A 12,404-nucleotide genomic window follows, 5' to 3' on the forward strand; every position below is an offset into this window, starting at 1 on the left:
TTCACGATGTTCAGTCGTGTGTTACTAACCCCTTCCACACTGGTTCCTAACCACAACTTCACTGCTCCCAATAAGTGAATCCATACACTCTTCCTCCCCCTAGCCCTCTGTCTTCCCTAAGGGACCCCACACTTGCCTTGCAGCTGGATATCAGAATTCCTGACTGCTACCGACGGAGTATATTTATAGCCTCACCGTGATTTATATGGAAACATCATCCTGAAAATGGTGGTACGGGAGGTGGAGCCTTCGGGGGTGAGTCGATCATGAGGGCAGAGCCCAAGAATGGGATGACTGTACTTATAAAAGAGACCCCAGAGAGATCCCCTGCCCCTCTGCCATGTGAGGACACAGCAGAAAGAGGAGGAAGTGAGCTCTCATCAGGCGCCTAAACTTGTTGGCGCATTGACCTTGGCCTGCCCAGCCTCCAGAACTATCAGAAATCCGTCTGTGTTGTGTATGAGCCACCCAGTTTATGGTGTTTTGGGTATGGCTGCCCGAATCGATGAGGATGCTGATGTCTTGGTGGCATATTCAATAGCGACCGTGAGCTTGTCTTGTGCAAAAAGAAGACAAAAATGGCCTCAAGCCACCGTGAAAGATGACAATGCCACAACAGCACAAAGAGCAAAAAGTGACAGGATCTCTTCTGAATGCTTCCTGGTAATTCAATTAGCAAGTGTCCAAATGGACACCTGGCTCCTGGATCCAATCCTCAAACCAGGGAGAGCACAGTCCCATTTTACACAGGGGTTGGGTTTTAGAGGCAGGACGTAGGGCGCAAACTATGAGGAGCGTTTCCCAGAAAACGTCGCCCTGACCCACAGCCCCCTGTCCGGTAGCTCACGATCATTTTTCCTATTTTTCTTTAACTGGAAACTAGATGAAATCATTGGCTTGAGCTTAGGACACATGTTATAGAAAAAACACGATAACCGTAAACAACTAGTATTATTCAGCTCGGCGACATGGTCGCCTTATGAAAGGCACGTGAGAAACGACACTGGTCTTGGGAAGAGATCTGCGTTCATCAAGGGCATAAATTCATTGTCGGGAATGGCAGGCTGTGCCCATGCCTCACGCTGTACAAAGACTTGGCCACTCATTTTTCTGAAGCACCATGAAGATCACATAGCTTGTACTCAATAAATGCTTGTGACTAAATCCATTAGTGTCACCCTTGTATGTGGGCGACCAGGCTCTTCCCTGACCTCTCCCCTGACCACACTCCCCCATTTTTGTGCCTTCAGGCACCTGCGGGCAGCAGTGACCCCACGTGATCTGCCCCCACAGCACTACGGGGCATCAGGACCACGCCACGCAGGAGCATTTCCTGTGTGGCTGGGGCGAGGGCAACAGATGTACTCACTTTCTTCATGCTAAAGACAGAAAGAAAGAACTGAAGCCTCACTCAGTTCGAGTCCATGGGAGAACACTTGCTAAGGGGAGTGGTTAATGGAAGCTTTCCTGGTGATCGAGTTCTGTGATACCTACTACAGTTTTATGGGTCTTAGAAAAAGCACATTACCCTCGTGTGAGTGGTAAAAGCCCACGGAATCTTTAAATTTCCCAACTCTGAGCAGGATTCATGGAGTGATCGCACCCTAAGATTTTCATTGAGGTAGAAAAAAAAATAGATGCTCTTGTCAGACCTATATAGCTAGCCAAAATTTATAAACGGAAGAGTCCCCCAAATTTACTTGTACATCACCTCTTTGGAGTCTGGGACTACTTGCCCATAAGAACAGCATCATCTACAGTAGTTCAGGGCCTAGCCCAGCCCACAGTGGCCTTGCAAACCCATGACGGAGGTGAAATCAGACAGATGAAAACCCCAAGTCTTGAGTGAGTGGCCCTCTGCCCAGTCTTAGCTCTCTGGGGCCAACGCTTGGCACCCAGCCCTGAACCCCTGTCCTTGGATGTGGAATCCCAAGGAGGAGGTTAGATGCTGGCTGGAGGGTCCTCCAGCTGAGTCTCAGGGCAGCGGAACAGGGTCTGAAGGAAGCTAGGGGTTGAATCAGCAGCCAGGAGGACCGGTACGAGGAAAGCAAGCTCTCCTGCACGGAACAGGTGCTGCGATTTTCACAATGGTGAGGACTCTCCCATTCTTTCTCCTTTCCTGTCTTTCCGTGTTATCTTGGGTATTCTTGGAAGAACAGAGACTTTGAAACCTTCCCTTTCTACTTGGGGACCTTAGTTACCTTTTTGGTGCTTGTGTTTCGTCACATGGCAGGTTGTAATACATAACGGTTATCTGGCACTAATTCACACTAATGTTATTACAATGATGCTTTTCCTACTAAATTGTACAGGAATTTGAAAGCGTGGACAGTTTGCACAGGCAGGCAGCTTCACTAATGCACTATTTCTTTAAGCTTATTGTGTTAGGTCCCAATGCAATGCACAGGCAGCCTTGGAGAGGAACGGACAGAATCACTTGGAACGTAAAATATGCATATTGCTCGACTCTCACTGAGGACCACTCTGCTGACCTTGCTAATGACAAGCAGCCTCTGCAAATGAGACGGCCCTGGGCAGCTGGCCCTCTGTTAGGGGCCTGGGTTGACCAGACCCCTGCATCGTCATGCGGTGGCCTCTCACTGAGATTGCTTGTGACTCGAACCTTGTCTCAATGACCCTCAACCTCCCCTCATCTTCTCCACCAGCCGGCTGGACACGCTACATCTACACGCTGAACGGAGCCTCGTAGCACTTTCAGCTTGCCAACACCCTCATATAAATAAAGCCCTGGTCTCTGCTCATCCCAGGTCAGGGAGTCCTAGGAGCTAAAACTGCTTCTGGTTTCCTATTTGTCGCTCAGAACTGCAAGTCTGGCTTTCTTTGTTTTCTATTAACCTGGCCTGTGGGGATAAGCTTAGGAACCCCCCGGGCTTACACCGATGGCTTAACAAGGCACAAAGAAATACAAAGTCAATATAATGCTCACACCCGAGTACAGGTAAACCAGATTGGCACTCCAAGAATGGGGGGGGGTGCAAAGACACCCTGAGAATAGGGAGGCGCAAAGGTGCCAGAAATAGGGAGGTGCAAAGGCACCCCACAATAGGGAGGGGGTGCTGAGCCCCCAAAAGAGAGAGAGGCAAAGGCCTGAAATAGAAACGGCACAAAGGAGCCCAATGCACAGGAATAACAAGATTAGATATTCAGGGTGAAAGCACCCCAAATTTAGTACTATAGCAGAAAGCTGCTTTCATAGGAGGAAAGGACCAGGTTAGGTAAACTGGTTAATTGGACTATGGACCACTGCACTGCAGGCAAAGCAGCCCTGAGCGGAGATGGTTAACAAAAGAAAAGGTGGCTTATTAACCCTGAGGTTATTCCCCGTCTGTCTCATCCCCTAGGCTGGCAAAGATATACAGGCATGCGGCCTCCTGTCTGCTGTTAACAACCATCTACCCATCTGCCCGGTGCCTGGATTTTGTTTTATATTGACCAAAACCCCAAACACTGTATATCTTCAAAATCCCCTTCCCCCGCTCACATCCACAAGTTAATGTTCCTAGTTTCTTTGTCTCTTTGTACACGCCCATCACGTTTGCAAGCCTTCTGATCGGAATACGTACAGGGCAAGGACCCTCACTCGGGGCTCTTGTCTTTTTCCCGGACACGAGCCATCTCTCGTTTGAATCCTGTGTCTGCTCTTTTGCTGGGCAAAAGAGAACTTTAGACTTGGAGTCTACGACACTGGCCATTTCTCTCAGACCTCAGAGGTGGGGCCATCCTACCAACAAGAGTAAGAGCCTTAGGAATCCACCAAGCAGTATAGCTGGATTGGATGCTGGGACAACAGCCCCCTTCACTGTATTAGACTATTCCATGTGCTGAGAATCTCCCGAGACGCACAGACGACAGGTCTGAGTCACGAGACGGTGCAGAAAAACAGCCTACCGACCGTGGGAAAGTGGGCTCTGATCCCACCAGTCGGTAAGGTGAGACCACGAGCAAAGTCTTAATTTGGCTGGACTTCAATTTCATCGTTTGGAATAGAAATGGTGATGCCTGCTCCAACTGTCTTGGTACTGTTTCCAGGATCAAATTAGAGGTAGGTAATGCCGTATTTTAGAAAACATAAGGCCTACGAGGCAACCACGAGGCATTACACGGTTCATCGTCACCATCAGGATAAAGCTTCAGTAGCCTTGGAGCTGAAGACATGCGCCACGCTGACCTCCACATACCCCAGCTTCTCTCCCAGAGGACACTGTGACCTTTTCGAAACCGTACCCTGTCTTGCTCTATCACATTCCCTATCTGTTGGCCGGTGCCCTGCCTTCCCCAGCAATGATCAGCTCCCAGCTTGGTTTGCAAGCTTCTAATTCCACTTATTTTCTTTACTGCAGATTAGCGTCAATTTGCAGATGTTGACTGAGGACCTACTTCGTGTGTTAGACACCTTACCAGTCTTTTCAGAATGCAGAGAGGACGAAGGCACAGCCCAAGAACTTAAGGAATTCACAAGAGCTGTGAGGCCATCACGGGCAGGAAAGAACGGTCAGGTTCATCGGGATACCCTCAAGGGCCGCGTTCGGGAATAGCTTCCACATGCACCACATTGGCGAAGAGACACATGACCCCAACATGGCAATAAAAGAAGCCGGGAAATGCACTCTTCTGGAGGGTCCGGGAAGAAGCAACATGGGATAGAACGTGCTGGCTGCTTCACACGGTCCCCACCACGCGATGCGCTCGGGAAGCGTGATGCTGGAGGTCGTGTGGGTGCGGCGCTAAGGGACCAGAGGGGATTGCTGTCATTCGAATCTGCCGAGAGCTTGGGGCTGCGGATGGTAAAGCAGAGGCTTGAGAGCCAGGTGCACCTTGCCAGACGAGCCAGAGAGAGGAAGGACGCTTTTCACGGGGAACAGCACGGGGGTCACCGTCGAGGCGTGGAAATGTACGTGCTTTTGGTGAGAACAGAAGGTGTATTAAATGGGGCGGCACAGCTTTAGACAATATAGCAAAATGCAGAACTAGGAAAAGAGGGTGAAGTAGATTTCTAAGGCTCTCGGATGCCAGGTTAGAATCTGATGAAGCCATGGAAAGCTATTCATTAGTTTTAATGAGAAACTTTGATGTCAACTGAAAAGAAGGTCTTCTGGTGGCCAAGTACAGGGAAAATGTAGCGTGGGAGAGTAAGAGAGGAGCAAGACTGACGGATTTCACACCAGAATTTCCTGAGGTGCTTTAAAAATACAGATGTATGGGCCCTTTACTCACCAACTCAATCACAATTTCTGGGACAAGCACTGTATTTTTCAAGGCCGCTCAGGTAACACTCATGCAGAGCCAAGGCTGAGAGTCAGTGGTCTACGGCAATGAAATTATTGGGCTTGAAGGGCGGTCTTGTTTGTTACACATTTTAAAAGTCTGAATTTGGCAGATGAGACGAGGACACGATAATTTAATTGACTGATGGGTACTTGGGGTCATGAGTAGAGCTCTTCTAGCCCAGGCTGACGTAAAACCTTGGCTGGGCTCCCTTCGCGGGAGTAAATGACAGGACAGCATGTGACTATGTCCCAACTGGTGCAAGGCATTTTTCCGCACTACTGATGTCATTCTCCAATGTTCTTTAAGCGTGCATTAGATGTTATTGAGGGTAGGATTCATTGGCAATGTTTAAACACTTTCCAAAGTCACTTCTGTTTTGAAATGATCTCCTTTAACAGCAGACAAAAGGCTCTCAGTCCATCTCCTAATCCTTCTTCACACCTGTCCCACCAGCAATGTGTGGGGCCGGTGGGGGGGGGTGGATTCCAGCTCACAGCCTTGACATCCACCCCAGGTTCTTGGATCACCAACCGTCCTGGTCACCAGCTTCCTTTTTATGGTGGATGAAAGGCACGACCCCCGTCCTCAGGACAATCGCAATCAAGAAGAGGAGAGTGGCATTTTCTACTTAGGAATGGGGTCCTCTAGCCCCGGGACCCACTCTGGAAATTCGGGAGGCAGACGACTCGTGGGTGTGTTTGAGGCTGTTTCTCCCTGGATTCCGCATACACCTCGGACGCGCCTCTCTGCGTGGCTTTTGTTGCCTTGTTCTACGGTGGCCCCAGGGAGTGGAACACCTTGTTGCATCCACCACAGGCCCCAAGCTCAAATGTGCTTCTAATAGTTCCCAGTATCCACATTTGCCATCTAGTCCCGGAGGGTCTCTCCTGGGCAACCGGACTGCTTGGCAGTGAGACTGCCGTCTTCGGCTCTCAAAAGCAGTAGCCCCGGGGAGTTCCTGGGACATTCCCCCGACCCGGACCCCGCACCGTCCCTGAGGAGTCCAGAATGTGGCCACACGGTCTTCTGCTCCAGGTGGCCCCGCCCTGCACCGGCCGCCACGAAGCCCTCGGGGCCAGTTTGGCAAGTGCCCACGTGTCCTCCTCACCACCCCCCTCCGGGCCACACGCCACGCGCACACGCTGACCGTCTGGAACACCGCCGGGCATCTCCAGCTCCCCCCAGCAAAAGGCAAACGCCAACCCGCTAACGCCCCGCCCGCAGCCGTATTTCTCCATCACATCAGCCCCGTCGGCACTGCTGGCATGGGATTTGAACTTAACACCCTCCGTTTCAGAGCGGAGACCTGACGAACACGCTTTCCCTAAACCAGGGTCGCTCTGTTTCTGACCCAAACTCCTGTCTGTGGTCCTTGGGGGGTGGTGCCAGATGCTGCTGAGGCTGCTGAAGGTGTACCGTGCGTGTGTGCATGTGCACGTGTGCGTGTGCGCGTGCGTGTGTGCATGTGTCCGTGTATGTGAGGCTGCAAAATGTGTAGTCGTGCAAGCGTGTGTCCAGCAGCTTGTGATCATGTGTCACCTCCCCGCGGGGTGTGAGGTGGGGCAGACTTGCTGCGGCCCTGTCCCCAGGGCTCTGCCGAGGGAACCCGGGGACGGCTGCGGGTTCCGGGGCTGAGCAGCCGGAAACGAGGCGGCACTCAAGTGCGCACTACGCTTATGCAACACATCACGGGGTCCTCGGGTCCCGGCTTTCGAGAAAGCAGGTGTGGAACGCGAACGGACGGCATCGCACTAGCACCTCTTACAAGTTTTCGGCACTGCTTTCAAAGTACACAATCTGCACTTCACGTGTGCTCATTTGCATGCAAGTCCCCGAATGCCCTTCTGGCCCCGGCCCCTCCTGCTGCCGTTCCTGCAGAATAAAGGCTGACGTGCCCTGTGCTGTTCCAGGCTTGTGCACATTATCCCTCTGATATGCAAACAAGAGGAGGAGGAATGTCTCCCTCTGCCCTAAGCATCGGGGGACTTCGAATGAAAAGGAAGAGCCTGGACTAAGCAGAAATGGTAATATGTTCACTCAGCACCCGTTTGAAGTCACCTTGGAGCGGCTGAATTATCTAGCTCCTTCCAAACCACTTCTTGGCTCATTTCAGCTGCAGAGATCACAGATTCGGAGATGTGGAACACTGCAATGGGTTTTGGGGATCTAACGTAGGGTACTCCTGTCGATGGGTCATCATCTCTGGGCAATCACTCACCTGGTCACTGCTGCCACCGTCTGGTGCCCTCGGTGACAGCTGGAGCAGGGACACTGTCAGCAGGGGCCACGCTTCGCCGACCCTCGGTGGCCAGAGGCACGTTTGACCATTCTACCCCCAGCATCTGCTTCAAGTCTCAAGGACGTACACCCACCCAAGTAAAACCTACAGCTTTCTCGATCTCGATCGCTACTGTAAGGGGAAGAAAGGTGAGGCTGGAGTGGCGAAGGCTTCCCCGAGGTTTTGTGGAGCGTTGGTGGCTCATTTGGATATAAACCTAGGGCTCTCATTCTTAGAGCTCATTCTGCACCATCTAAGTGGCCTTGAGCACACACCATGGGCCAGTCATTGCCCGGGACTGGGGACACAGCAGTGACCAAGACAGAAACTGTAAGAGCTTTTTCAGAGACACTCCCTCCCTCCCCCCCGCAGCACAGACACTGGTCACGGGTCATCACCATCACGGCACAGATGATCAGAACCGTTGAAAGGAGCCGATTTCCTTGTGGAATCGTCCATCTGCCAGGGAGGGAGGGGAACGTTCTCCTCCATGTGTTTTTCTTGCAAAGTATCCAGTTAGGGAAACACAGTCCTCGCAGTGCAAGTGCCAGGAAAGACCAGCGTTTTCAGCACGGTCGACTGATTGTTTCATTAAGTCAGTTGATTGGACACCTTTTATTTGTCACACGCTGTCTTAGGTAAAAGGTCTGGGGGGCGGGGGGCGGTGCTCTGAGCGTCAGTGAAAGCCCAGTCAGCGGTGGAGGGCAGGGGACAAATAAGACCTGTGAGGTGGTGGCATTCAGGTGGCCTTGGGAGGACGCGCTGTGGCTCAGCAAACACAGAAGGCGTACTGGGGGTGAGCCGGGCCCCAAACCAGAGTGCACAGCATGAGCGAACTGTACGGGCAGCAGGCGTGCTCTCGGCCCTTGGTGCGGGTCTCAATTCTGCGGTTCTGAACCCACCGGTACCCACTCCTGCCCGAGTGAGGACCAGCTCTCCCCAGCGGCCCGTGGGGTCCCGTGCTCCCTGGTTAGGAACACAGGCCCTGAAAGCAGACCTCCTTACGTTCCGGCTTGGAACCTTTTTTGCTTTGGGATCTCAAATTTTCTCTCACCTGTCTCGTCTTTCAAACGTGCACAGGAGAGGCCTAGGATTTCTGCAGGGGTCCAGTGAATGCCTGGCGTGAAGTCCTTACAGCACTTGCGGGCACATCCTCGATGTGTGTTCGTGATTACTGCGTGGACCGCAGGGAGAACTGTGGTATTAAAGGCTCCCGTTCAGAGGGCAGGTGTCCTACTCTCCACTCGGAACCCTGAGGGACCCTGAGGGACCCTGAAGGGCGAGGCGCTGTTGCAGCGATCATGGCTTGGGCCACACGCTCCGTGGGGAAAATCATAGAAATGTTTCCTGAAAACTGTGTGCTGCCCGCCACCCCCTGGGATGGGGCTGGGGGTGGAAATGGGTTTTCCCCTTCCCCACTTCTATTTTGGCTGTTTTTACCGCCGTCTATTACAATGCATGAAATACCTGAGTAGGATTTGTGGGCAGTTGGGTCCACCCACCAGAAGGTTCTGCAAATGATCTGCAGTCTCCTGAGGTCTGTGTCCACTCTGCTCAGGTGGCGATGGTACCAGCCCCACTCCCCTGGGGCTCCTTGTCCTTCCCTCCCCGCCCCCAACAGCTTTGCTGTGTGGGATCCTTGTCCCACCTCCCGGTGTTTTTGGTCCATGAAACGTAAGAAGCTTTCTGTCAGCTTGACAGAGAGCCCTGGGCTCCTTCTCGGCCTGAGAGCAAAGCCGCACTCACGGGTTGCCATCCAAAGCCTGTATGGGGCCCCTCTCCCCGGACCAGCCCCCTCTCGCGTCTGTGCACTGAGCCCCCAATCCAGTACTGCCCCCAGCATCACCATCCAACGTACCCGCCCACATTGTCACCTGACCAAAGACACAGCCTATAAAAATTACGCTGATGATCCTCTCCCTGTAGCTCGCGAGGTACATCCGATGGAACCACTTGTGCTAAATCATTAGGTTTTGCATAAACCCATCTACCATGAAAGGAAACACAAATTACTTCTGAAAGGAAATATTTACTTTTTTACCAACGATAATTTCCCTCTCTGGGCAGGACACCTGGGAACCTGATAATCGAACTTTCCTTTTACGGGTCACCCCTCCACCCCCCACTTTGGTCCCTGGCCGTTGGCTCTGCTCGGTTGACTTTTAACACAACCGTCTGCCTCTCTACTAATTCCAGGCTTGGTTTTGGCCAATTGGAGGAATGATCCTAAGTCAAAAGACAAATTTTGGAAGGTGGACGATTTCTCAGAGGACTTGCAGCCAGGTTCGCACAAGATCGGCCGACTATCCGAGTAACGGCTGCATTCCATGGGCAACACGGGAGCGGGCTGTAACCCTGGAGAGGTGACGTCGCTCGGGGCCTTGCAGAAAGCTAACCGTTTTTTTATTCCCTTGAAACACCAAGCTCCATGTCACTGGAACATTGCACCTTTTTGTACAAGGCGGGTTCTGAAGGAGCAACTTTGAAACAGGGAAGAACCACGTAGCTGGTACGAAAAATGGTTAAAGGACTTAGAATGATTTAAAAAACCCCTTAAGCCTAATCGTTCTCCAGAGAGATTCGAAACCACATTGGGAGACAAATAAACAGCTCGAGTCTAGCAATTGTTCTTCCATTTCCTAAAGGCGACTGAACACTGACCTTCATACCGTTCCCAGGCAGGCGATGAGCCTCCCCATGGCCTGTGAAGTCAGAAATTGCACACGCACGTGTGCGTGCACACACACACACACACACACACACACACACTTAGAAGAAAACCAAAGAACTAAAGCATAAAAGCCATCAGATTCCCACAATTTGACTTTTTGGACTCATCTGCCTGTGACAAGATGGTGTGAATGATGTGGTGGCCATTGAGGGACATGTCACGAGAGCGTGGACTGGTGAAGGACGGAAAGGGAAGGTGGAACAGGAGACTTCTCCTCCAACAGAGCAGTGAGAGCTAAGGCGTGGTCCCATGAGCAGCGAAGTTAGCATCACCTGGGGCCCTGCTGAAGGGCCAGCGACTGGGCTCCCTCCCACACCTATCGAATCAGAACTCTGGGTCAACAAGCCCTCCAGGTGATCCCAACACATCAGGAAGTTGCGGGACTCCACCCCCTGCCCCCCCGCCCCCCACTCCGGCTCGATTCACAAGGTATGGAACTGTCCAGATGTTAGGAAAGCGGGTGTGGGAGGCCTCCCAGGTGTGAGTGTCTGGTTCAGTCATTAGCTAACTGAGGCACCGATGGCCGAGTCCTGAGTCCCCGGCCTCCTGCTACTTAGGATCTTTAAGGGGACTGGATGTATTTGCAGATACATACCTCCTACCACTCTTCCTCAAATGCACCCTGGCTGGCTTGTCTCCGACACTCCACGGTGGCCTCCAAATGCTGAATGGGATGGCCATTTCTAAATCTTCACCCTGTCTGTCCCTGCGGGAGCTCTGGGCACAGTCGGCCACACGTGCCTTTTAAAGCTGCGTGTTCACTTTTCTCCAAGACTCTTACATCAGTGACCCTGATGACTCACTCCAATCAGGAACATTCAAAGAAACTAATTACCGAGCTCTGAGTAGGGTGCTGGGGACGGACAGGGGATAGGGCAGGATCCTGGGGCCACCGGGACGGAAGCCGCCACCAGCTTCGAAAAGTGGAGGGCAGGAGGAAGTTGCTGGAACCCCAGAGGGCACTGAACCACTCAGTCCGGGCGGCACAGGCTGGGACCACGTTCTGTGGGCACAGGTGAGCACAGGTGCGCTGAGCACAGGGTAACGCAGACTCGCGGCCCCCACGTTGTACACCTGAAACTCAGGTAACCTTGGGTGGCAACCCTACTCCAACACCAAACAAGTACAGTCACCCGCTCCTGGTCCTGGCACTTGCGGGGGGGCGGGGAGCCCAGCCAAATTCCACTTGCTGGTGGCACTGTCACTTTCAGGAGATTTCCTGTCCATTTCTTTCTTCTTCATTCACTTGGATTCACTTCCAATAACATTGGTTAGTAAGGTAACTATTTTAAATCTAACTGGAAGTGAAAGTGTTTATAGCTGTACGTCCTACACAGATAAAAATATTCCAAATGAAGAAGAAGAAAAAATACAGATTGATCGATCAATCTGCCTCCTGGGACAGAGACCCAGGTGGAGAATTTGGAGGAGCTGAAGGCACGCAGGTGACGCGTTCAGCACCACCACGCACGCGTTACGTGTTGTTTCACCGACTGTTCCTGCCGGTCATTCGCCGTCCCTTGACCCCAAGGTCAAGCACGCCCCAGGGCTTGAACCTCTTTTCCATCTGCTGTCACCCCCATCGTGACGACCTGCAGTTTCCTGGCTCTGCACACTCACTCAGAGTCATGTCTCTGCCAGAGCCCTGGACCCGCTCTCCACCTGCTTCCCGACTTCCACACGACTGGTCCAGTCAGGTTGCAGACTTTGGTTCATGCAGCTCCCCCCACCTCCACTCAGCCCCAGATTGTGGGAGCACAACCATCCGTCCTCTGACACCCGCATCCCATCCACAGACAAATCTCGGCAGCTCTGTTTCCCCAATATTCCAGGATCGGAGCACCTGCTACTCTCCCACGGTGTCTGGGCCACCATCACCTGTTGCCTGTGCTAAGGTGGCATCAGCCACCCCCTAACTTGTGTTCAAGCCGCTGCCCCACCCCCTTCAGCCCATCCTTAACAGACCCGGGGTGAAATCACAATTCCTCACCTCAAACCCCGGGGAGGCTCCCTGCACCAGCCAAGCCAGGAGGTGCTGCAGAATCGGAAACCACAGCAGCTCTTCCCACGGAGTTTTCTTTGTTTCTCAGGATCTACAACTAGTAT

The sequence above is a fragment of the Felis catus genome, chromosome D1 (assembly GCF_018350175.1).
Source record: "Felis catus isolate Fca126 chromosome D1, F.catus_Fca126_mat1.0, whole genome shotgun sequence".
In the NCBI taxonomy this organism is placed as follows: Eukaryota; Metazoa; Chordata; class Mammalia; order Carnivora; family Felidae; genus Felis; species Felis catus.